A 22,516-nucleotide genomic window follows, 5' to 3' on the forward strand; every position below is an offset into this window, starting at 1 on the left:
AAATATACTGAGAAGGACCTTCACCCATGAAATCTTGTACTCAATACACATGCACATAGGAGACATTTCAGAACCTATGAAGGTCCAACCTGCCTGGAAGAACATGTTGAAAGCAGCATAAGGAACATATTCTCCATTCCCCAAGAAGTTGATTCTAGTACCATATGTAGGAAGTGATTTTCAGACTTGTAGGGGCTATAATATTCATATTGCCCAATGTATATGATCAGCAGGGTGGCTAATTGGTTAGCACTACAGCCTTGCAGCGCTTGGGTCCTGGGTTCAAGTCCAGGTCAACATCTGCAAAGAGTTTGTATGTTCTCTCCATGTTTGTGTGGGTTTCCTCCGGGTCCTCCGGTTTCCTCCCACACTCCAAAACATACTGGTAGGTTGATTAGATTGTGAGCCCCCATGGGACTGCAGAATCTGTGTGCTCTATATAAATGTATTATTCCATTCTCAAAACCGGAGTTAAAAAATTGTGATGACAAACACTACATGGGAAAAAAAGGGGAGACTTATTTTTTATATTATCAGTATAAATCTCCCATTCTGGTAGATACAGAAATCCATTAGTTCTGTTCTTTATAGGCACTTGACATAGCAAAATTCTAGAAATTAGCCATCTTGAATGTTGCGAAACAAGATCATGTTGATCGCAGACCTGACTTTTAGCCAACCTGGTATTATTCTCAGTACAAGAAGAATTCCTCGGTGCTTAAAAAAGAAATTCAAATATTCCAACTTTGTATATTAAGCGATATCATGTAGCTGAGTTTCTCTGCACACTTGTGCTGCAATAAAATTAAACTGTGTATATAGTTATTGTAATTGGGCAGAACGGGGCATGTTCTGTACCTTAGAAACCAAGTGTCAACCCGTCTTCCGCAGACCTGAGAACTATTATTTGCATAATATATAGCTAAAACTATTCATGCATTTATATTGCTGAAAACAGTAATTTCTGGGAAAATGTACCATTTCCCGCACTGAATATCAATATTTTTGCTGCTATTATCAGCGGGGAAGTTTCAAGGCACCTGAATATTTCCAGATCAAATACAAAAGTGTTCTGGAACCTTATTATCATGAAACATATTGGCATAAAGATTGTCTTTAGAGCTTTGAAATGAGAAGATGCTACTGTTTGGCATACAGTATGAGATATACTCGTACTGTAGCCCGTGGATCGGCTATGCCTCTTGTTCTCTATAGACAACAACAGACTTCACTTTCACAAGGTGTAAATCGCTCCTGGACCCCTATAAATTTCCTATAGGGCCCCTTCATCTTATGTGTATACTAACTCTACTCCTAGGTTCCTAGGTCAATCCAATACTTCCAGTTTTTAGCACTGTGCCCACAGGAACTTATGGGTTTCCCAGGACCCGTTTCATCCAATGATTATCCCTTTAGACCTGGTAAGAACAAAGGAAGTGACCACCAATAGTCCACGAATGCGATGTCCCATGGTCTTAGGAGGCCAATCATCCCAATGAACTTCCTGCTTGACGCAGTGCCATAAAACTAAACTACTGGAGTGATGAGGGAAACAGGAGCCCGAGCAGGCTAAGTCTGCTTTCTATATATTGGAATACCCCTTTAATTGCCCCTTATGTCTAATAGCAGGGTCCAGATCTACTGGGGGGCCCACATAATCGGATCTCAGTCCCCAGCAGCCTGGCATAACCTGGTGAGGGGTTGAGGGAGGCCTGTCTTATAGTGACCTTGGGGTTGTCTTATAGACTGGTGTAGGGTACCTTTGTACCCCTCATAGGTATGACCATTGCCATTTTTGGGCTTAACTTCCTAAGTGACCACAAGAGAACATCTGAGAATACCTTTTCCAAGTTTCACAGGATACTCAATATAGATTAATTAAAAATGTCTCAAAGTTTGGCAACTTGTGGAAAATTTGACGGAACGCTGCTTCAGCGCACAGCTACAAGGAGCTGCGCACACTCGTCCGTGAAGCTGGAGTGTTCTGCGCATGCGCAGTGCACGCAGCTTCTTGTAGCTGAGCACTGAAGATGTCCGGGTAGGAGGATCAAAGAGGCTATTGGGGCGTGGAGTAGCCGCGCAGCATAGCCTCAGCTCCGACTACTCCGCGCCCCAGTAGCTTCTTTAGAAAATGTGCATATTACCCTGATTAAAGATAAGAAAAGACTAAAGGACTAAAGGAAAAGCCCTAAAAAGGGCAACCCTTACATACGTGAGATGCACCTACCACCGGATCTACCTTAATAGGTAGATCCGTAGTGGTAGGTTTCCTTTAATGATAATTTAGAAAAGTAATGTGTACCACTGTCTGGGCTACATTCATTGGAGGCCCCCACCAGATTTTGTGCCCTCCTAACGGCAAATAATCCTCCAGAAATAGATGATCTGATATGAATTGAGGATGTATGACATGAATGCTGCCTGTATCTGTAATCTGACATGATCCCTGAATATTTCAGATGCTTCCATGTGAATACTATATCCAGTATGAATGAGGAGAGAATTTAAGGGTAATATAAATGGCGCTAAAAATATGGCCCGGATAAATCAATGTGACAAACAGCTTATACTACATGAAATATGAAGAGGCAGCTGTGTCTGAGAATCTAGAGATGAGAGACTAATTGTTTCTGTATTGTCTTACGGCCATTTATCTGTCGGTGATGAAAACGGCAACAATCTGTATAAAATGGGGATTTATCAGTAATTAGGGTTATAAACAAGCATAATTGGATGCTGTGAGGTTGGGGAACATTAGTAGATTTATGTTCTAGATGTGAGTATATTATCATTAATCATTCTCATTATTAGCATTACTACCATCACCATAATTGGTAATTAGCAGATGTAGTAGAGCTCAATCTACATGATGGAGTGACGCTTGACCCAAGATCGGCAGTGAGGACATTGTTCCTTATCCAGGATAAAAGAGTTAAAGGGGAGCCCCATTATTCAACTTTAATATTGACGAATGAGAGTGGCTTTACATTGGCGTGTGTATTGTCTGTCTGTTGCACATGCATAGGGGCTCATTTACTAAGGGTCCGCAGAGCTCATTTCCCGAGAATTTCTGTTTTGCGCCAAATTGCCCTGGGATTTTGGTGCACGCGATCGGATTTTGGCAGATCGGCGCCGGCTTGCACACGACACAAATCGGTAGGGGGCGGAGGGGTCCGTCGGACAACCCGTCGGATTCGGATAACACGCGGGATTTAACATTTAGAACTCTGGCGCAAGACACGCACTTACATGCACCGGGAAGAAGAAGGTGAACTCGGGGTGGCACGGTGGCTGAGTGAATAGCACTTCTGCCTTGCAGCACTGGAGTCCTGGGTTAGAATCCCACCCAGGTCAACATCTGCAAAGAGTTTGTATCTTCTCTATGTGTTTGCGTGGGTGTCCTCCGGTTTCCTCCCACACACCAAAACATACTGTTAGGTTGTCTAGATTGTGTGCCCCATGGGGACAGGGACCAATTTGACATGCTTTGTGCAGTGCTGCGTAATCTGTGTGCGCTATATAAATAAAGAATTATTATTTATTTTATTATTAACTCCGGCGGACCTCGCGGCAGACCCGAATCCTCATCGGACAACGCACTGCGAGATCGCAACAGGACCGAGTAAGTAAATCTGCCCCATTGTGTCTCCGTTTTGTTTCTGTGTTGCTTCCGTTTTGTCTCCTTGTCCACAAAAAAAACTGAAGATTTAACATTGGTGTTGAAAACACAACACCTGGCTCCACAGCCTCATCAATGAAAAAATAACGGACCTGTAATCAGTTTTTTGTTGTGGACCCATGTACTTCTATTGCCTATTGTGGTCCACATTAGTGATAAACAATAGACTGGTTCAAAAAAAATTTTCCAAATCAATGGCTCAGGGAGGCATTGATGAAAATTACTGAACCACGGATGTGAAAAGCAACGTCAATGTGATAAAGACCTCATGCATTGGATCATCAGTTGGGGTTTAACACCCAAGACTCCAATAGTAGACAGACAGTGGAAAGACAACTACTTCAAGACATTTTAGTCCTTTTTGGTAGGATCATTCAACTTAATGGGCACAAGGGCTTCCTGACTGATCCCATGGACAGGTATCAGAGTATAATTAGATGGATTATTTTAATCGTGAACACGCCAGGTGGGAGGGTAGGAGACAGTAGCCATAGCTTATTCCTCTAGCCACATGGAAGGCTGTATCCTCGTCCTGTAAATGCCTGTACCACATTGTCACCCTGTAGGAATGTCTTACGACGCTTATTAAATCTGAGCCTCAAGGTAGACGAGGGATAAATTCTTCACATAGCAGTAAAAGCGGAGCTGGACATATTGTATTATCACACCACAAATACACAGACACCTAAATAAAGAGACATCCCAGTCAAGGCGACAGCTACACCCAGGACATACAATATGGATATACAAAATATCGTGATGGGGGTACTCAGGGCAATGCCATGGTCATCAGATCTGGAGAACTAAGCAGGACAAGCTCCAGATCATTCTTCTCTCTTGGCTCCAGATCGTACATAGTCACATTTTCTAATGTTTGCCTAAAGGAACAGCATCAAAATTTGCATACCCAGAATAGACCGCATTGGACAAAAAAGTTACATCAATTCAAAAAAGGTAAAATATACTTCAATGTGCTAATATGCCGAGCCCAAACTTCTGGCTGAACATCACAGTCTCAGGTAGGCTTATCACTAGTCTTGGCAAATTAGCCACTTGCCTGTTCAAAATGGTTAATCCACCATGGTCAATCTGTGACTAAATACTTGACTTATTAATATTATGTTGACCAAACGAAACTGCTTCTGTGATCAACACAACTACACATCAGAAAACTATGGCACCCCCAAGAGTCCGACCTCCACTTCAGGTTGAACAAAAAAATGCCACCGCCACATAATCTTTGCTCAACCTTTCATGTTCGGCACAGACCAAAACATTGAGTGTTCAGGTCCGCTTATCACTAGGCTTGGTGGATTAGCCACCTTCTTGTTCATATTGGTTAACCCACAGTGATCAAGTGGTCAATCCCAAATACAGTTCCCAGAAGGGTTCTTAGAGCTGTGGATGGGAACTCTTTCAAGTTAAGCAGCGATACATCATCCACCTCCAGTCAGGAGGCCACTTCCAGGTGTGGTGAAATGTCAGCCATATTGGTTATCACCCAGATCTCTGAGAAACTAATGAAACCAGGAAAGAGCTTCCATCGCCCTCGACCGTTGGCAGTACAGTCCCAGTTTGTAGGCACTGTCCAGCCGTACTAGGGGTTAAGATAATTTCCTATGCTGTCTTGGTTTGTCCCGCCATCTGATCCATGCCCCAACACACTAGAGCTGCAGAGCCTAGACCAGAAAGCGGGATTACAGTAGTTCCTGTTGCCTCTACACATCTGTTTCTTCTCCTTAGGTATTAGCTATTATGCAGGCAATAGAGATCAGCAGTAAAATTACTATATGTTGCAATACAGTATTATTTCAGTATATTGTATGAGCAATCAGACCCTGCAGGGTTAAAGTACCCCAGAGGGAGTGAAATAATAGTAAAAAAAAGTTTAAAAAAATGTAAAAAATATGAAAAAAATTATAAACATGTTAACTATCGCCACATCCCATAATGCCCGTTCTATTAACATGTTTTAATACAATTCCGGCTGTGAACACCGCAAACGCAAAATAACCGAATCACCAGATTTTCGCATTTTTCCATCCAAAAATATTTGAATAAAAAATTATCAAACAGTGATTAAAACGTCAGAACGTACCACAAAAAGATTACACCTTATATAGGTCCATACAACAAAGTGTGAAATAGTAATTGGCCTCAGAATTTGGCAAAATGTGAATTTTTTTTAATCTACTCAAACCTAAAGAAACTTATATAAACTTTGTATCTCTGTGATTGTACCGATACCAAGAATAAAGAGAAAGTATCATTTGCCGTTAAAACAGAGCCCACACGAAAACACCACAAATGTGTTTCTTTTTTTCAATTTTACCGCACTTGGAATTTTTTTCCAGCTTTCTACTACATAACATGGAATATTAAAAAGTATAATTTGTCCTGCTGACCATGTACATCTCTGTTAACAGAAAAATTTAAAAAAGTTAAATTAAAAAACACAAAAACAAAAAAGGGCTCAGTCCTGTAAGGGTTAAGATAGATGCTATGCTATGTTTGGGGGAAAGGCAATGGGCGTGGTTTAGGAATAAAAGTAAAAAGGGGAGGGTGTTTTTGTCCCTCTTTCTCTAGCCCATAAGTTCAGAGGTATGACTGCTTATTCTTCTATTTTTGGAGGTTTTTCACATTACCAGTTGTGACATTACTGGCTAAACCTTCCTATTTGTAGATTGGTACATAAGCCGTATGCATGCGACATAAATAGACGGATAGAAGTAAGTGATACGTAGCAAAGAAAGAATTTCTAAACAGATACAAAGAACGGCTTCAGGAAGGAGCTCGGCGGATTGGATTTCACTAGCAGCTAACTTGGGAAGTCCAAACATACGACGAGACCTGTGACAGTCAGCAGCACTCAATTCAGACCATGATTTCACACCAAATTCCAGGAGACGGTCTACAGTCTCCTTCCATTTCCAGAAATACTTACACTGGGAAGACAAGCATGGCTCCTGCATGACTCCCTCTAGAAAGTTCTGCTGCATGAAGACGTTATCTATATCGGGTTGTGACATCATAGAGTTCAAGTTTACCCGGTGCTAAGTGAGTTTGAGTTTTGTCTTTAATTGATGTTACGTTCATTTGTATGTTTTATTGAAAAAGGGTTAAAGATTAGAAAAGTGTGAATACAGACGGAGGTCAAGAACAAGGATGTTAAAGGGAAGGGTTGTAGCCAGTGTCCAAATTTTTTTTCTACTAGACTACCATAGGGCCCGCTCCGTTACATTTGACCCCCCCCCCCCCATATAATTATCAGAAGGATACACAGGACTGGTACAGATATCCGAGAACTGATTATCCAATGACACATTTCAAGAGCAATTGTTTAGCCCCCCCCCCCCCATTAGACTAGTTGGGCTCCACACAAGAAGTATACAAGTTCATGATACCAAGGCTACATTCACACACAGGAATGGGGGACGTATATATGGGCTACGTATATACACATACGCCGGAGCCAGCAATGGGCGCACGGTGCCGTACGGGTGCGGTACATTGCCGCACACATGCGGCACCGTAACGACCCCTAGCCAGGAGAAAGATAGGACATGTCATTCTCATGCATAATGCAGCAAACACTCATTGTGGCTTATTTACTAAGGGTCCTGTGGCCGCATTTCCGTCGGATTTTCCGACTTTTCGGGGATTGTATCGCTGCGACAGGGATTTAGAAGGGCATTCTGTCGCACGCTGCAATCGTATTTTGGTAGACACAAAAATCGGGGGGTGGGCCGTCGGACGATCCGACTGATTCGGACAAACCGCAGGATTTAACTTTAAATTTGTGTCACAAGATCAAGCACTTACATGAACCGGAAAAAAGAAGGTGAACTCTGGCAGACCTGATCAGGGAAGCGACATATGTAGGAAATCGGTTGCACAATCTTCTTGAATCGCGGCAGATCTGTATTCCCATCAGACAATCCACTTTCGGGTGTCACGCAGGACAGGTAAGTAAATGTACCCCATTATTTTTGCTCAGCCCATGAGTCCTCTTCAAACATCCATACGTTAACGTACTATTGTGCCCCGTATTGTTAAGGGGTTACAGTAAAATTAAGGAACTCAAAGCGCAACCTCCCTGAATGTAAACTTATGGAATGGAGAATATATATGTAAATGATACTCAAAATACACTCAGGATCAGAGATTGTTTTGTCTCTAAAGGGTCATGGGATGCTGTTCTAAGACATTAAGGGATTTATATCATAGAGAAAAAGGAAAAACATAAAATCAAGTAGAAGCTGCACTACCTGTGTCCTGCAATGCTCATGGGCATGTTTGTGCTACTATAATTGATTTTTCAGGTGGTTGATACCATTGGAGATTTGCCGCCCCCCACAGGGGTCGGCAATTTGCCGCCTGAGGTGAAATTACCACCCTGGCTCGTAATATACACTTAATATACAGGAATGGAAAGTTGCATTTCCAATGGAGGTCTTGTTAAATTTATTTAAAAATTGCAAGAAACTTTTACTATGTAATTAACTTTATTTGCTGCAAATCTTTATTTGCTGAATCCGGAATACCCCTTAAAGTTTACATGCTGATAAAACATCGGCAAACAATCTGAATGAAAAATAAAGTCAGATAAAATATTCTGTGCGGAACGTAATACATGTCAATGAGATGTCCTGGCTTTTGTTATGATAAAATTGGACACCATACCCCCAAGTCAATCTCTCCAGTAAATTTAGATGACTGGAACCTATTCAACTCAAACAATGTTCCAATTTGCCAATTCACTTGCTTTGGCAGAGCTAAATAGAAGAGTATTAAAATAGGGCACTATAAAACAAATGTGGAGGCGATCCAACGGCGAGAGAAGAGGAACATAATAAATAAACATAATCTGAAACACGGAACCTCTTCCATTTATAAACCTATTATCCTTTTTAATGATCCTGACTCCCTACCAGCTGTGACATGCCGATTCGGAGAATCTCAGCATCTCATCAATGGGAACATAGTAGCTATATTTTACCTCGGAATTCAAGATAACTCTAGACCTATTACCATTGTCTTGGCATCTGAAGCAAAAATGAGCTTAAATGATAATAACGAATAATATTATATACTTTAGATAATACGATATTAATACTTACGCAGCTCTCAAACGCTAAAGCACAAGTGTAATTAATTTAGTCTAATATTTGCTGTTTATGTTAATGGATCCTGAAGGACGCGCAGGCACTACATAGCACCGCTCCATTACGAGAGCTTATTATAGGCCGGTTCGTCAGTACTGCACTTTGTAAATAATCATCATTTATCCCGATCTGCTCTGCCAATGACAAAGTTTAAAAAGTTAATTTGATGAAATATTTACAGGAAATGACTGCGCTGAAAACTCATTGACCCGTGGCCTAAAGGAGAACAGATTTTATTTCTAACTATTTGCAATAGAAAGTGTAGCCAAATACTACCTATAGCCACATAATTCTCACTGCTTGTGAAAAAAAGGACTTTGTAGCTTACTGAAGAATTTAAAGGGATTGTCCACTTTAAGCACATTTCAGCAAATAATTGATATTGTTTATGTCATGAAAAATGATATAAATTTCCAATATGCTTTCTCTATCAGTTCTTAATGTTTTTTTCTAGATCTCTGCTTGCTGCCATGAAACAGGAAATAGCATTCTTTACTTCCTGTAGATAAACACATGGTCATGTGATGTCACTCAGGTAACTGGCTTGTTAGTATCACACGGCTCTGATTACTATGTGAGCAACCCCCTTTAAGGACAACGTTACATTGCCTTTTATGAGTAAGAGCAGCAATGCGTGAAACATGTTTACTTTTCTGCTAGGTGCCTATGATTTAATCAATTCTTAATAAAATTGGGTTTTAACAGATGACCACAGATGACCACCCTCATTTCCTGTCTTGACTTCAAACAAACTTTTGAGTGCAACGGCACCACCACACATGCTGAAGCGGGGGTGTAACTAGAGTGGTAGCAGCCATAGCAGCCGCTATGGGGCCCACAGTGTAGGGGGCCCCGGCATCTGTGGTATTGGGTGTATGCTGAGTGTGTGGTGTCTATAAAATGTATGTTTGTGTGTGTGTATATTATTGCATATATGTGTGTATTTTATGTATGTGAGTGTATATGTGATGTGTATATGCACAATGGGTGTATATGGTACTGTATCTATGTTTGTATATGATGTATGTATATGTGGTGTGTATTCTGTATGTATATTTATGCTGTATGTGTGTATACGGTGTGTATATTTATTTATGGGGGAAGAGGGCCCAATTCAGAAATCTGCTATGGGGCCCAGTCTCTCCTAGTTACGCCCCTGTGCTGAAGGTGAGCAGAGGCATTGTTGGCGGCAAGGCCATATATTTGGTTTTTACATTGGCTCCAACTCTTTGCATTCTTTACAAGCTTTTGTGATATGGATTTCAAAGTTTTAACAGTTGGGATTTTAACTCTAGCCCCTACCGTTTCCCAGCAAATCAGTACCCAATATGTTAATTAGTTTCTCTACTGCCAAATGGTCAGCCCTAGAGCACCAACTCAAGACCACCAATTCAGTAGTTGCCCGTTGGTATATCATGCTGGATTTTCAGGGTAGATTTCCTTTAATAAATAGCAACCGCAGACTAAATCAAGAGAAAAAGGATAATAGCCTGTTTATCAAAACATTGGGGGAGATTTATCAGAAGTGTCTGAGGTTAAACTGTTAAACTGCCCATGGAAACCAATCAGAGCTCAGCTTACAGTTGTTGTAAAATGAAAGCTGAGCTCTGATTGGTTCCCATAAGCAACTAGAACAGTTCCGCTCTCATACACTTCTAATAAATCTCCCCCAATATTAGGTTTATTCCTGGAATACTGAGTTTCGGAAGATTTACTTATTTTTCAAAATACGGTAGTTTGTAATATAGAAAGTGGCAAATATTAATGGATGTCAAATTGCCATATGACTACCACTTGGGAAACATTACAGGAATGTCATGGAGACAAATACCCCCTCCTCTATACTCACCCAGCCTGCATAAACCTGTCTGTCTGGACACGGCCTAAATATAAAACTTTCCAGACTTTTACTGACAACATGAGCACTTTCATAAGTTGCTCGCTATGTTTGCAGTAGTAAAGGAAGACTTCAAGGGCTTGTCTAATATGCTCACACTTGAGCCTATTAAGGAAGGACTTAGTCCCATCACTTGCTGGAGCAGCACAACAGAGGAGACATCTATAAATTTCACACTATTTTTCACTCTGCCGCTCAGATGTTGGGAATAGTAAACTGTCTACTGTAAATAGACCAAAAAATAAAAAAGGAGTCTTTAAAAAATTGTACAGTAGGTGATCAAGAAGGTGGATCTCCTTATCTATTGTCAAGACAGAAGATTTAGAGACAAGTCAATGGGGGTCATTTACTAAGGGCCCGATACGCGTTTTCCCGACGTGTTACCCGAATATTTCCGATTTGCGCCGATTTTCCCTGTATTGCCCCGGGATTTAGGCGCACGTGATTGGATTTTGGCGCATCGGCGCCGGCATGCACGCAATGGAAATCGGGGGGCGCGGCCGAATGAAAACCCGTTGGATTCGGAAAAACCGTTGCATTTTTAAAAAATTTGCACTTACCTTCACCAGGTATAGGTCGGTGAATTTCAGGGCATTCCAGTGGGCCTCGGGGAACTTCAGTGCAGCAGCGACATCTGGTGGACGGCGGAGGAACTGCCTTAGTGAATCGCCGGAAGACCCGAATCCACCGCAGAGAATGCGCCGCTGGATCGCGAATGGGCCGGGTAAGTAAATCTGCCCCATTGTGAGTAAAAAGGGACTACAAAATAATAAAATGAGACACCATAGAGCTGGTGCTACAACTAGCATGTTCCTACCAGTAGGAGGATTCAGGGTATAATACAGAGCATTTTCCCAAGATACTGAAATACAGTTTTATTGCAGTATATTTTTTATAGTGATTAGACCCCATAGGATTCAAACATCCGAGGGGGTCTAAAAAAAGCTGAAAAAAATTACTACCGTTACCCAACGAAATTAAATAACACAAAATAAACATTTTGGGGGTCATTTACTAAGGGCCCGAATCGCGTTTTTCTGTCGGGTTTCCCGAATTTTACTGTTTTGCGACAATTTTCCCTGAATTGCCCCGGGTTTTTAGCGCACGCAATCGGATTGTGGCGCATCGGCGCTGGCATGTACGCGACTGAAATTGGGGGGTGGGGGGGGGGCATGGCCATCAGAAAACCCGACGGATTCGGAAAAACCACCATATTTTTTTTTTTTTAAAAAGTGTCGCTTACCTGCACCCAGGATAGGATAGTGAACTCCAGTGAACTCCGACGGACTTCAGCGCAGCAGCGACACCTGGTGGACATTGGGCGCACTACCTTAGTGAATCGCCGGAAGACCCGAATCCTCCACAGAGAACACGCCGCTGGATCGCGAATGGACCGGGTAAGTAAATCTGCCACTATGTGTTTTTAAATGCCCAAATGCCTGATCAATCAAAATAAAACTAGGAATTCTGTAAAGTCCGTAAGCGAAAAAGATATCCAAATGTCCCAATCATCTCTTTTGCTCCTTTCCACGACCACAAAAAGGCAAATAGAAAGTGATTCGAAAGTCTCTACAATTTACAAAATGGTTTCAATGAAAATAGCAGCTTGTCCCACAAAAATGACACCTCATACAGCTCTGTACATGAAAGTATAAAAAATAATGGGTAGATGGCAAGATGAGAAATATTTTTTTTTTAGTTTTGATACCTTAAGTTTTAGGATATCAAAACATAACAAAAATGATATAAATTTGATGTTATCAATGAACGCTCTGACCCTAAGTATAAACAGGATGTGTCATTTGGGTCATACAGAGAAAGCCGTAAAAATCCAGCTTGTAAGAAAATATCAATTTCACTGTATTGGGGATTTTTTTCTAGCTTACCGATACATAGCACAAAATATGCCACAAGAAAGTATAATTTGTCCCACAAAAAACAAGCCCTCATACGGCTCTTTGAACAGATAGATAAATGATTTCTGGCTTTTGGAAGGAGAGGAGTAGAGAACAGAAACATAAAAAACTTTGGAGGGGGGTTGGAGGGGTAACTGTACGTCATAAAGTGCTTTCAGCAGGATCTAACAGTGTTGTTGTGCATAGAATGCATAGGCTGACTGTTTAATATGCATAATATACTGCAATGCATAAAACAGTAAAAAAAAGTAAAAAAAAAATGGAAATAAAAAATTATTAAAAAAGAGTAAAAGTCCCCTAAAATCCACAAAAGTATGTTCAAAATTACATAACAACATAAAAAAGTGAAAATCGTGACAAAACATTACACATTGGGGCTTATTTACTAAGGGTCCGCGGATCCCTTTTCCGTCAGACTTCCCAACATTTTGGGGATTGGCGCCGCTTTGACATGTATTTAGAAAGAGATTTTGGCGCAGCGGAGCTGGCTTTCATGCACAGAAATCGGGGGCGGGCCGTCGGACGATCTGACTGATTTGGACTAAGCGCAGGATTTAAGATTAAAATTGTGTTGCAACCAATGCACTTACATACACCAGGAAGAAGATGGTGAACTCCGGCGGACCTGAGCGGGGAAGTGACACATGCAGGACATCGGGCGCACGATCTTAGTGAATCGTGGTGCAGTACATAGTCCGACGAGAATGCACTGCACCGCGATACACTAACATCTTATGACAACCCAACATTTTTAAAATTCACAAAAAAGAAAAAAATTGTCTGGAGGTACAATTCTAAAATATACAATTCTGACTTACATTTTCAACTTAAAGAGAACCCATCATGCAAAATAGCCCCTCTAATCTAAATATATTTTCATAAACTGCCATTAGAGAGCATTGTCTCTAACCCTTCATTGTCCCTCTACATGCCTGTAAACCTAAGCAATGAGGTCCTAAAGCTGTATGCAAATTACCTGTGAAATGTCCAATGAAGCATTAGCATATTCAAGCTGTCCACTCTATTCATGAGTGGGAGACACAGCCACACCCCCAGTGCTTAACTGACAGCCTGTATAATGATGTGAGGCTGTATAATGATGTGCTTCCTGGTGCTGGTGGCCACACCCCCTGCAGCCTGTGTGTGTGTGTGTGTGTGTATAGGAGAGATACAACAGCTCCAGGCAGCCATGTTATAGCAGAACATGTCAGGTACTTGTGTCGCTGATGTCTGTGTATCACACATATGTATTAGGAGGATGCAGCATGTCAGCAGATGCACTAACTATGCTTTACTATACATTACACACAGACATGAGTAGGGGGAGGAGAGGGGAGCGGGAACAGGTGTGACATCACTGCCTCTGACCATGTGACCAGCCTCATTTTCTTAATAAAGAAAAGATGATTTTATAATGATTAATGTATGAAATAACTAGATAAAGGCTGGGATGGGATCCTTGTGAGCTGCTCCAACAGGTAGTAGTGACAGGACAAGTGACACAGACCTGATGTCAGGTGTCCTTTAACCCACATAACCCATCTTGTACGTTACCTGGGGACTGCCTGTACATGTATTTATTGATGCGTTTTCAGCCATGATGTAAATATAAAGTAAAGGTTACTTTATGTCAGGAGTGCATTTATAAACTTGTATAGCTTTTTATGACTTTTGATGTCATTTACTGATTTTTTTTCTGTTTTGTTGGAGTTGAATACTCTCTGTATAATGCCTGGAGTGAATGTTCTGTGTAGGCTGTAATGTGTTAGATGTGTTGTGCTTAATATTATAAATTGTGTATGTTTTGAACTGAATATTTAGCATGAAAGCAGACAGAAGGTCAAGTCACATACACATTGTACCCTGTCTACACAGTTTGAAGCAGGATGTGAAGCAATTGCTGGGTATTGTAATAGGCCCCTTGGTAAATGTATTGTTAGTCAGTTATATAAGGATAAAGTACAGGCAGTCCCCTTGTTACTTACAAGATTGGGTTCATTTTTAAGTTGGATTTGTATGTAAATTGGAACTGGTGTATTTTAAAGTTACAGCTCCAGACAACATTTTTTTATTCCAGTAGCACCACCCAATAACCCCCCATGAGATGGTCAGTTGAAGAAGTGGTCCCACGATTAATCATCTCTTAGCTCACGCACAGAACAGCAAGTTCAATTCAATTCAAATCATCTCTAAAAAGTCTGCCATGTCTAAATATTGATGGAACATACTTGCAGGGTCGGCTCCAGGTTTCAGTAGGCCCCTGGACGACAGAGCTTCTGTGGGCCCCTTTGCAGTTAACGCATGTGACGGCATCAAAAATTCAGAGACTAAAACAGTTTCCTGTTCCCTAAAATATTCCCTAGTTTATTATATGAAACTGCACCCTCATGGATATTATATATAACCCCCCCCTCACCCCCTATGGATTCATTAGATTCACCTCTTTGGATTCTTTATGTAAAGCCTTATGTGGGCCCCCCAGCAGCCCTGGACTCCCGCACTTGCCCAGGTATGCCCAGTGCTGGCGTTGGCCCTGCATATTTGTTACAGCACCTCTTTGTGATAGACTATGGAGTCCAGTACTTCAGGAGTGTTGATTCTTACTAGTTTACCTGTATAGTATAAAATATCACTTATGTACTGATTTCTGGACACCTTCGATGGACATTCTGAACTGGCATGATGCATAAAACAGTAGGACCTAAATGTAGGTCCTCAATTTCAATACACTGAAAAGCAGTCTTATCATACGTCTTAATAATGACCCAACCAATCATATTTTGTATTACTCCATTACATGCTTCTTCTGCTTCATAGGTCTGTGATGTCATGTCCCTTGGTCACATGGCTCTATTGTCAAATGAATGGAGACTGAATGAATGAAGACTAGTTTACAATATCAAGCACAGCCCCCATACAATATATTTCATTCTGCTTGGTAGACAGTGAGGAAGCTACAGTCTGTGTCTGAACACTGCAGTCTGTGCTAATAGCTGATTAGTCAGGGTGGCGGGTGTCAGACACCTGCTGGTCTCTTGGTAATCATCTATACTGAGGATTGGTAACCAACCACCAAAAAATATTCTAAAAATCCCTTTTAAGCTAAAGCATAATTGTGTCTATTGTCTATACTGTCCAGGTATAAGGCAACCTTATTTTCCAGTCTTCGTAAGGAGAACTCTTACTTCTGAACCTAGTCAAAAGCCTCTAAACCAGTCAAACCAGTTCCCTGCACTGTGCTGAAGAGACCCAACCAGGTCGAAACAGTGCTGTCTACTGTTGGGAATCTCTTCCTTCTGGAATAGATATACTGGTTTGGTTTTAATCCCGCATCATGTCATTAGGCTTCCTGAAGGTCATGCTTGATTAGGAACTGCCTAACAAGGAGCTAAAAGAGGCGTGGTTTTTCTTATCCCTTATTTACATATGTTACCAGGTTCTGTCTCCTAATCTAGATATAATGTATCCATGTATGAATCTCTGATGACAGACATGCACAGAAAGGCAGACACTTATATCCGAGATTAGAGGAATCTGAAAGCCTGTAATAGGGATCCTTTAATGGCCAGCTGTTCCTGTAGATCTCCATGTACTTGTCCTGGGACCTGTCTCTGAAAGTTAAGTTAAGAGTTCAGCTAGGGATAAAGTTCTGAGCTCCACTTATACACAAAGTGCAATTCACCTCACAAGCAAAAACAAGCCCTCAAGATGTATTTCATAGTTTTGACTATACAGGGGCTATCCATAGTTTGGGTGCCCCTACATAAGATCAAAGTGATTTGCAGGTGTAGTTGGGTATAGTAGGGTTGTACATATAGTTGGCTTATCCATGGGATAGCTTATCAATATCAATTTGGTAGAAGTACATTATTTAGATAATTTAGGCAGCCATCAGAGACTGTGACAGCTCTGTTGTCTCTATAGTGGCCAGGCCCCTTAACTGCATGTCAGCATTTTTCTATGGACTGGTCATTATTATCTAGAAATTGCAAAATCCCTTTGAAGGGAACCTGTCACCAGGAAGGTAATTTTTACATGATGACAGGTTCCAATAGCCTCTGCCATGTTGAGTTTAAAAATGTCTTTGTTGACATTTTGAATATATTCATTGCTTTATAATAGTTTATCTCACATTACCTGACTTCATACCAGCAGCATTCTGTGTGTCATGAGACGGGGGGTCTATGTCAGCAGGGGAGAGTGAGCAGAAGAGAGGTTGAAGGAGGGGGATAAGTGAAGAGCAGGGCAGAGATTTGGGCCGTTGGAGTACTTCTCCTGCCTTTGACTTGCTCGACACTACTGGCAGGGAGCCAGGTAAGGCATCTTCAAACTCAACATGGCAGAGGCTATTGGAACCTGTCATCATGTAAAAATTACCTTCCGGATGACAGGTTCCCTTTAACCAATATCAGGATCTTACAATGAACTTTTCTTCTGATGATTAATCAATGGCCAATCCAACATTACAATCAGTATCTGTCTTCTTCCTTTCTGAAATTGTAAAGCAAACCAAATATAAATGTAGCTAATGGAAGGGCTGTAGCCTGAGCAATAATCGTATTCTGAGTTTTCCTAGTCCAACGACCTCGGGCCTGAATGCAGACAGGCAGAACATATTTTATTATTAACACGGAGCATGTCATTGAATCTTTACTTTGGCTGATTTAAAAACTAAGTTTATCCTTCCTGGTTTCATTACTTGTTAAAATATCCAATCCTGAGGAATAAATCTCCTCAAAGTGCGACGGCTCCATAACCGATCCGGAATAACCTGGTCGACAATTCGGGAGCATGCATATTTTTCTTTACCCTTGACAGTAATCTATGTACATTTGCTACGCTCCCAGCATTAATTCGAAGCTCATCGTGAAGCAATGTCGCTCCCGCAATGTGTTTCTGTGATATAAAGAGACAAGGTTTTATTGTGTTTGCATAAAAATACGGCAGACAAGGTAAAATATGTATGTGCCATGTTCTGGAGAATCACCAAGACTAATGACATAAGGTTTGTTTATGCGAAACAGGTTCTCTCTATATCCACAGACAGTTCTGGAGGCAAACTTTTTCGGTGAAAACACAAGAGAATTGTCATTCGTAGGAAAGGTGAGTTTTAATCTATATGACGGGAAAAAAAGTTAAGGAAGTTCCACTAAGACAAACTTTTTCCATGTGTCCTAGAGGAGGGAAACTTTGGCTAAAGACCTCCCTTTACGAGTCAGCTGGCGCGTAATACTGCAGGTGGAATTTATGGCCATCTGTTAGTCAGACACGATGAGAACATTGAATTTACAATTTCTAATATCTCCTAATCAAGCAGGGCAGTAGTGGAATATAATAAAGGCGGTCTGGGCAGTAGCCCGGGGCCCAAGCCAACTAGGGGACCCATGGCCACCCAAACTACACACCAAATTGTATGCTGAGAAAGACTTTCACCCATGAAAATCTCATACATCTGTTCCTGCTCTCTAAACACATGTACACAAGAGCCATTTCAGGTCCTTTGAGTGTCCTTCAAAGTTCCTGAAATTGCAGATTGAAAGCAAGAAGAAGAAAACATCCTCCATTCCCTTTAGAAGCTTGATTCTACTATCATGTGTACACAAGAGCCATTTCAGGACCTATGAAGGTCCTACTAAGGTCCTAAAATTGAAAAATAAAGTCAGAAAAGAGCCCAGGAATAATAATCTTCAGACTCCTTCTTCACACCCTATAATCGCCCCTTACCACAAGGATAGAAGTAGTTTAGAAAACCCATCCCAAATTCCACTCCACGTATAAAGTGGAGTGTAGATGATGGAAAGCCAAAATCTTGTAACAAAGGGCTATTTCTGACAATGTTCTAACATGTCCATCAACAGTTTACTGTACAGTGTTGATCCAGAGAAAGACAGAAACACCCTACAAAGCTGAGGCCAATCGCCCAACAATATGGAAAATTTCCTTCCCGATTCTAAACATGCCAGTAAGAATAACATCAACTTAACATAATGTTTTGATCGTTTGGGAAAAAAAAGTTTATTCAACTCTACAGACGTCAACCCCTGCTCTTTGGTCTCCAAGTCTGTATCAGAAGTGATAAAATAGTATACATTGTGCATGTGATTGGGCCTCAATGGTCACATGCCCTGAAACCAGCATTGGCTTAGTTATTTTAAGGTATTTTTTCACCAGTCTAATAGAGCCGGTAACCCAAGAGTCCAGAGAGAGCTGCTACTAGAACACAGTGGGAGCTTCCAGAGAGGTAAGTATGTGGTTTTATCTTCTATTTGAATCCAAAAGCCTTGATAGCCAAAGAAAGAAGGACCAGGTTGTTGGACCTCAACATCCTCTTGGCTTACTAGTAGTAGCACTCACTATTTAGAATACATCCACACTCCTCTTGCTTCCAGATGGACAGGTTAGAAGGAACATCAAAGAAACATCAATGAAATTGAAATCACACTGTGTATAGAATGAAAATCAAGTGGCGTTCCACTTACGGTTTTCCTCTGGGGCCCATTTAGGGTTTTCATTACCATAGACCCAAGTAATGCTTACACAGGTAGATTAACGCTTGTAACAAACTTTGGTATATCCCATTGGGTTATACACATATTCTTGGATTTATCAAGCACACTTTTCCTCGTTTTCCATCCAGGAAGGCTTATGTGCATATTCTCTCCCAAGTATTTTTGACAGCAAGCAACTCGGACTACATTATTCTTGTCGTCATAAACTGTGGAACTCATAATAGAGAGAATGCAAAATGTACAGTAGCTAAAAGCAGGAGTAAATCCAAGAGGTAGAAGTATAATTGAAAGCTTTACACGTCTTCATATTGTTTGGATCAGTTCCCGGTTTTGGCTAAAAACTGCATCAGAAAGCAAAGTGTAAACCAGACCTTATGGGAACTACTACTGGTTATTGAAAGTTTAAAGGGTATTTATCAACTATCCACAGAAAGGGGATTGGACTACCAAAGATTAGCACGGTACATCACTCGGCTATTTGTGGCAGCCCCATAGAGATAAATGGAGTGATAGCGTGCATGATAACCTAGCGTGCATGATAGGTAACATGATAACCTACCTTGCTGTTCATAGAAATACCCTCCATGACACACAACGCACATATCTCCTTTATGTTGTCTACTAACATAGGTAGTTGCCTTCTTAAACCTACAAATCAGCTTAATCTACACCTTAACAGGTAAGTATTATAGATATTGATTTCCAATCCTCTAAAAAATGTAATTGATATCATATTAGGTGGGAGGTGGGGGAATGGCAGGGGGTCGAACACCCTTGCCGGAATAAACACAGCCGAAAGGACTACCCCACTCTCTGCGAGTTACTGTTATTTAGTTTCCATTCTCTTGATCTGATAATAACCCCCTTAATGGCTGGAGTTAAAATTGAGTTAAAATTTAAGCATAGATCATCAATACCTACAATCTGAGAATTTGTTTAAGACCAAATCCTTATACAGTAGTAAATAGACAGAGGAGATTTATCAGAAATGTCTGAGGGCAGAACTGTTCTAGTTGCCCATGGCAGCCAATCAGAGCTCAGCTTTTATTTTTGCTGTGCTGTTTATAAAACTGAAGCTGGGCTGTGATTGGTTTTCATGGGCAACTAGAACAGTTTAGCCTCAGACACTTCTGATAAATCTCCCCCATAATATAGTAAGGTGTAAAAAAACCTATATCCATCAAGTTCAAACAAGCAAAACAAGTTAATTGGCTAAGGGGAAGGGATACATTTGTATATTATAACATAACCATTAGCATTATTTTGCATTATTTTGCCACCTAGGCCCTTTTTGAGTTTCTCTGCTGCCTTATAAAAGTAATTATATGGTTTTTAGGGAAGTCTAAACATGTCACCATGCAGCAGTACACAGAGGGCAAATTCATCATTAGGCAGGATCATACCGTTTTTTTTAATGTCTTTAGATGTCTTTTGCGTTATCATTGATTGATTGGCAAATGATGTGTTAATGCCGGCAGTGGATAGGCAACTTTTTATCAAAAAAGATGCACATAATGGTACGAAATTTACTGCCACTCATTCCTAAGTCTGAAATATGAAGCAATCATACAAATAGTTCATCTATTTCCTTATAATAGAGACATCAAAAAGCCAAAAATCGGAAAACATACAAACAAAAATGTTAAAAACATACGTGAATGATTTGAATTTGCATTTTACCCTTTTATAAACTTATAAATCTGCAAAACTTCTTCAAACAAAAATGATAACTTTTTGACATAATGCCGCATCGGAGTAATAGGCCGGGATAAAAAATGTAAAATTTTTTAAAAATGTTAGTTTCAAACTAGTATTTTCAGTAATTCCAGCCTCAATATCCCATGGATTGATTTGTATAGTATATATAATCACTATATGGAACACTTACCTGATATCCACTTCTTCAGTACATTAAGCTCCTCCCCTTGCGCTGTCTCTAATTTTGGCTAATAATTCGGCGATGGTATATACGGAATAATTCCCAGTCCCCGGTATATTACAGTCAGTCTGTGGAGACCAGCTCCACACTCAGTGCTCGTTCCTTCTCAGACATGCGTTCATGGTGACAGCTGATTTTATTTTTGCTTCCATGTAAAAGGTGGACCCCGGGGGGGGCTATTTTTAGGACCTGTTTCTAGTTTGCCCAGTGCCAGGCTTAATTACGGTCTCTAGAAACCTGTTAGGAAAGAAGCTATTAACTTTCCCGACAGCGTATATAAAAAAAAAATCCTAAAATCCTTTAGTTGTTTTATCTCTTCTAATCATGGAGTTGTTAGATTTATTGTCGGGATGTAAACATAACATAAGAATAATTACCGGCAGGCGGTGGGAGAGATGGGAGCTCGGCGACTTATCTGCGCTGCTGGCAGATCTGTGATGGGGAGGTAAATGAATCCCGCCAGCTCAGGTATCACACTTTGATTTTATATAGCAGTATGAGGCACTAGATGATATAGCGCTGAAGGGTTGCAGGATTTCTTGGTAAGCATAGCTGTCAGTTAGTATCACGCTAACTAAATGGGAGGCAGTGACAGCAACTACAAGGCAAGTACAAGTGCAAATCTACAGGGTCCACTATCTGTAGTGCAAGGGTTAAAGGCAATGGAAATAATTGTCATCTCTTAGCTCCGATTCAGTAAGGACATGAACTCATAGTATAGTAGTAGTTATATACAAAATGATTCTGCCACTTCTGTCCCTACTGTGCCGTACTCACATGACACATGATATACAGATATAGGATGAATGGAGAGAAGACATTAATGGAGCAGAACAGTCATGGGCGGCCGTCTGCTCCCTTAGGCTGCATTCACATGACCGCAAGGGGGGCCTATATACGGCCGACGTATAAACGGCCGATATACGTCCCCCATAGACGGCAATGGGCGCGCGGCACCGTACCGCCCCGTACCCAGTGAAAAAATAGGACATGTCCTATTTTTTCAGGGCATACGGCGCCGTGCGCCATGTATCCCTATGGAGAGGGGCAGGGGTGAGCAGTGCTCTCCCCCTCCTCCTCTCCCCACGCGCTGCCGTGTGCCCGCCGTGCTATGGTACGGCGGGCACCGGTCGTGTGAATCCAGCCTTATTCTGAGGAGCAGTGAGAGGTCCAACGGACCCCTAGTTCTTGAGAACTGTGGGGGTCTCAGCACTAACCTGTTGTCGTGGGAAAACCCCTTTATGTCATCTACTGCTCTCATATATATATATAGAGAAAAGATAACTTGGCACTCCTTATAGGTCAAAAATTGAGGAGAATGTATTTAATCCAGAATAAACAGTATAGCAATCCAACAAAAATTATTATTTTGCAATGTTTCGGTCATCTCATCTCTCCAGCGGGAGCACCC

The 22,516-nt window shown here is 41.1% G+C and overlaps 1 protein-coding gene across 2 annotated transcripts in view; it reads right to left on the reverse strand.

Annotated features, from left to right (window-relative positions):
- XIRP2 (xin actin binding repeat containing 2) overlaps positions 1-22,516 on the reverse strand; it is a 115,565-nt gene that overhangs the window by 71,494 nt on the left and 21,555 nt on the right. Inside the window, exon 1 of one of the 2 annotated variants that reach the window (XM_072121822.1) lies at positions 21,055-21,246. The exons of the other annotated variant lie outside the window; for it this stretch is intronic. The gene's annotated coding sequence lies outside the window, so the exon portion shown is untranslated. Of the gene's footprint in view, positions 1-21,054; positions 21,247-22,516 lie in introns of those variants that run through there. 2 annotated transcript variants of the gene reach the window in all.

The sequence above is a fragment of the Engystomops pustulosus genome, chromosome 8, assembly GCF_040894005.1.
Source record: "Engystomops pustulosus chromosome 8, aEngPut4.maternal, whole genome shotgun sequence".
NCBI classification, from domain to species: Eukaryota; Metazoa; Chordata; class Amphibia; order Anura; family Leptodactylidae; genus Engystomops; species Engystomops pustulosus.